This window comes from Gorilla gorilla, chromosome 16 (genome assembly GCF_029281585.2).
Source record: "Gorilla gorilla gorilla isolate KB3781 chromosome 16, NHGRI_mGorGor1-v2.1_pri, whole genome shotgun sequence".
Classification (NCBI taxonomy): domain Eukaryota; kingdom Metazoa; phylum Chordata; class Mammalia; order Primates; family Hominidae; genus Gorilla; species Gorilla gorilla.
The window spans coordinates 17,115,389-17,120,080 of record NC_073240.2 but is presented as its reverse complement, the minus strand read 5'-3'; the positions used below and the strand labels follow the sequence as shown (position 1 = coordinate 17,120,080).

The window sequence follows — 4,692 nt, the reverse complement described above, 5'->3', positions numbered from 1 at the left end:
TACCTGCCTCCGCTTCCCAAAGTGCTGGGATTACAGGTGTGAGCCAACATGCCTGGCCAATTTTTTTTTTTTTTTTTTTTTCTGAGACAGAGTCTCACTATGTCGCCCTGGAGTGCAGTTGTCTGATCCTGCCTCACTACAACCTCCGCCTCCTGGGGTTCAAGTGATTCTCCTGCCTCAGCCACCTGAGTAGCTGGGATTCCAGGCACCCGCCACCACATCCGGGTAATTTTTATATTTTTAGTAGAGACGGGGTTTCACCATGTTGTCCAGGCTGGTCTCAAACTCCTCACCTCAAGTGATCTGCCTGCCTTGGCCTCCCAAAGTGCTGGGATTACAGGTGTGAGCCACCACAACTGGCATCCAGTGTAGTTATTTATTTATTTATCCAAGGTCAGGTCCAGGGTAATGTGCCAACATCGTAACAAGGTTCAGAGGGTGGCACACCCCACACATGCACGTGAACACCCAGTCATCGTGCTCGGGAACTACAGAGGGGCCTCCAGTGTATTTAAATGCAGCCAAACAACCCGCCAAGTTTAACCTTCTTGTTTCCATCACATTCCATGGCTGTCCCCTTTTATTCCGCACAAAGCCTTGCCTTCAATGGATGTGACAGTCCAGGTCACGACAAAGTCCTCACTGAAGTAACACTTTTGCCCCTGGTGCCCACCCTTCTACACGAAATGCATTCTCTCTGTGTTCAGACCCACTCATTTCAGATAATAAACTTCATATCCCACTTTTCCTGAAGGTCTGTTGCTTGGGACCACTCCTGGTACCAACGTGTAAGGGTCAGGATTTTTAGTTACCAAAAACAAAACTCAGAACAGAATTCACCATGGCTAATTTAAGCAGAAAAAGACAGACACACAAAAGATTTGCTAAAGACCTCAGGTTGGCCGGGCATGGTGGCTCACGCCTGTAATCCCAGCACTTTGGGAGGCCGAGGCAGGTGGATCACGAGGTCAGGAGATCGAGACCATCCTGGCTAACATGGTGAAACCCCGCCTCTACTAAATGTACAAAAAATTAGCCGGGCGTGATGGCAGGCGCCTGTAGTCCCAGCTACTTGGGAGGCTGAGGTAGGAGAATGGTGTGAACCCGGGAGACGGAGCTTGCAGTGAGCCGAGATCACTGCACTCCAGCCTGGGCAACAGAGCGAGACTCCGTCTCAAAAAAAAAAAAAAAAAGACGTCAGGTAACTCACAAGCTCAACCCCCCTTGAGAGGGGTAGGAAGAAAGGCATTGAGGCTGAGCTTCCTGTGGCAACTCTCAGGACCGTGGCCACAGCCACAGCCACAGCCTATCCCGAGACCTGAACCCGGGGGCGTGACTTTCCTGCAAGCATAGCTGAACCCAACATGGGCCCTCAGGGACTCACTCTTGCCACTGCTGCTGCCCCCAGCAGCCAGGTGTCACCACCACCAGCAGTACCAGCGGAGCAGGATCTGTGCACAGAGCCTCTCCCGTCAACCGGTCCCTGTCACGCCAAAGCTTAACACAGGTGCATCCGAGGGGTGTGAGCTGGGAAGCGTGTCCATGTCTCCTGGCAGAGAGCCTAGGAGTCTCTAGGAGTCTGAGTTCACACTTCTTTTTTTTTTTTCCAGAAGGTGTCTTACTCTGTCACCCAGGCTGGAGTGCAGTGGCACAATCCCGGCTCACTGCAACCTCTGCCTCCTGGTTTCAAGTGATTCTCCTGCCTCAGCCTCCCAAGTAGCTAGGATTACAGGCATGCACCACCATGCCCAGCTAATGTTTGTATTTTTGGTAGGACGGGGTTTTACGATGCTGGCCAGGCTGGTCTCGAACTCCTGATCTCAAGTGATCATCCTGCCTCGGCCTCCCAAAGTGCTGGGATTACAGGCGTGAGCCACTGCACCCAGCTGTGAATTCACACTTCTTGGTAGGGGCGGCAGAGTTCATAACATGGAAATTTAACTGGAGAAAGGTACCCAGAGGGTGATGGGAAACCTCAGTGGGACAAAGGCCCATTCACATGATGGAGCTGAAATGGTCATGTTAGCCTATTGGGTCTAGTTGTGGTCAGGTCTTGTCATTCCTTAGAAGACAGCATGTGGGAAGGTGGTACCTCAGGGTTTCTGCGTCTCCCCAGCAGTGCATTGTGAGAGTTCTGTGTCTGAGACAATTCATCTGTACCTGAGAAATCTTACCTAGCACATCTTAAAGTCCCAGAGTTCTAATACTGTATATTTCTTTTCATGTAAATCCATGATACCGCAGCTGGGCGCGGTGGCTCAAGCTTGTAATCATAGCACTTTGGGAGGTCGAGCCAGGTGGGTGGATCACCTGAGGTCAGGAGTTCAAGACAAGCCTGGCCAACATGGCGAAACCCCGTCTCTACTAAAAATACAAAAATTAGCCAGGCGTGGTGGTGCATACCTGTAATCCCAGCTACTCGGGAGGCTGAAGCAGGAGAATTGCTTGAACTCAGGAGGCGGAGGTTGCAGTGAGCCGAGATTGCACCACTGCACTCCAGCCTAGGCAACATGAGACTCTGTCTCAAAAAAAAAAAAAATCCATAATATTGCAATTGTGATTGGAAGAAACATTATCCTAGCCAGGCACAGCGGCTCACACTGGTAATCCCAGCACTGAGGGAGGCTGAGGCAGGTGGATCATTTGAGCTCAGAAATTCAAGACCAGCCTGGGCAACATGGCAAAACCCCATCTCCACAAAAATTACAACAAAAAATCAGCTGAATATGGTGGCACGCACCTGTAGGCCTAGCTACTCAGAAGGCTGAGGTGGGAGGATCAACTGAACCAGGAGGTTGAGGCTGCAGTGAGCGGTGATTGCACCACGGCACTCCAGCCTACGCGACAGAGGGAGACCCTGTCTCAAAAAAAGAGAAGAAGAAGAAAGAAAGAAGCATCAACCCACTATTTGCACTGGTCACTGTCCCTGGAACTGTCCAAAGCAGGCCCTGACCTTCCCTGTAGGAGTTTGAGTAACAGCAATAGTTCCTAGCTAGGAACACTTGCGAAATATGTAAATATGTAAGGCAGCCGGGCGCGGTGGCTCACGCCTGTAAGCCCAGCACTTTGGGAGGCCAAGGCGGGTGGATCATTTGAGGTCAGGAGTCCAAGACCAGCCTGACCAACATGGTGAAGCCCCGTCTCTACTAAAAATACAAAAATTAGCTGGGTGTGGTGGTGGGCACCTGTAATCCCAGCTACTCAGGAGGCTGAGGCAGGAGAATCGCTTGAACCTGGGAGGCAGAAGTTTCAGTGAGCTGAGATCGCGCCACTGCACTCCAGCCTGAGTGATGGAATAAGACTCCATCTCAAAAAAAAAAATCTCCCGCCATACCACCCTGAATGCACCCGATCTAGTCTGATCTGGGAAGCTAAGCAGGGTCAGGCCTGGTTAGTACGTGGATGGGAGACTGCCTGGGAATACTGGGTGCTGTAGGTGTGGCCTGGCACGGTGGCTCACGCCTGTAAATCCCAGCACTTTGGGAAGCCAAGGCGGGTGAATCACCTGAGGTCAGGAGTTTGAGACCGGCCTGGCCAACATGGTGAAACCCTGTCTCTACTAAAAATACAAAATTTAGCCGGGCGTCGTGGCAGGCGCCTGTAATCCCAGCTATTCTGAAAGAAAAAAAAAAGAAAAAGAAAAGAAAAGTAAGACAAATGAACCAGTCCATCATTAGCATCACCTTCCCGGAGCATTTAGTCACGGGAGTTTCTGTTGATGGGGCATCAGAGGTCACGATAACGATGGGAGGAACAACCTGGAACACTGAGCCAGGCAGTTTTCCTAGAGACCCACGGCCGGGATTCCACATGTAGGTGTACGACAGATGCGCCAACATGACATTATAGTTTCTGGGAAGCATGAAAGGGATGAGAGAGATGAATGCATGAACTCACAGAGGCAAGGGACATTCAATGGCAGGGGTCAGTTTGGTGACGATGCAGAGCCACTGAGCAGCCACTGAGAAAACTTCACCGGAGAAGAGTGGAAAACTAAACCTCCAGATCCCCGTCCAAGCAACCATACCCTAAAATCGCTGCGGGCTCTCTCAGTACACTCACAGATTACCAGTGACATGAATGTTAATATTTTATGGCCCTAACTTGCACTTCTAAAAGTTCTAATTAATCTCACTAGATAAAAGCTGGCAAGCATGCTGGTACAAAGGAGAATCGCACCCTCCTCGCAATGTCTGTGTGCCAACTCATCTGGGATCCTGCAATGATTTGCCCTGTCTCGGCTCCATAAAGGGGCCAGTAATTAGCATTTGGAAGCTAAGCCACACTTCCCCACTGGCTGCCATTTGCTGATTGTTAATTAATTAACTGATTGATTAGCAGCTTCCTGTAGCACTGGCTAGTAAAGGCCCCTTCAAGGAGTTCTCCCCAGTTCTCCCCTCTCCCCACCTCCTCACACCCTGGCAGGAGAAGGATTTCCATAACACCCTTGAAAGCAGGGCTACATCTTGGATGATGTTTCTGTAGCTTGCATGGTGCCTCGCACACAGAAAATATTTACAGAGTAAAGGGATGGAAGATTGGTGGATAGATTGATAGACATGAAAATGTATGATATACTTCCTATTGTTCGCTCACGTTATAAAATTTTTTTCTGAACTTTAGATCAGAAGAGAACTTAAATATTATCCAACCTAATTTCATTTTAAGGATAAGGAAACAGGCCAGGTACAT

At 49.9% G+C, this 4,692-nt stretch overlaps 1 non-coding gene and 1 pseudogene across 1 annotated transcript; one reads left to right on the top strand and one right to left on the bottom strand.

Annotated features, from left to right (window-relative positions):
* Positions 1–392: 392 nt before the first annotated feature.
* Positions 393–500, bottom strand: LOC129527331 (small nucleolar RNA U13). The gene has a single exon (XR_008672302.2). It is a non-coding gene; the product is annotated as a small nucleolar RNA U13 (small nucleolar RNA).
* A 2,820-nt stretch (positions 501–3,320) lies between these two features.
* Positions 3,321–3,439, top strand: LOC115933469 (uncharacterized; annotated as a pseudogene).
* The last annotated feature ends 1,253 nt before the right edge of the window (positions 3,440–4,692 follow it).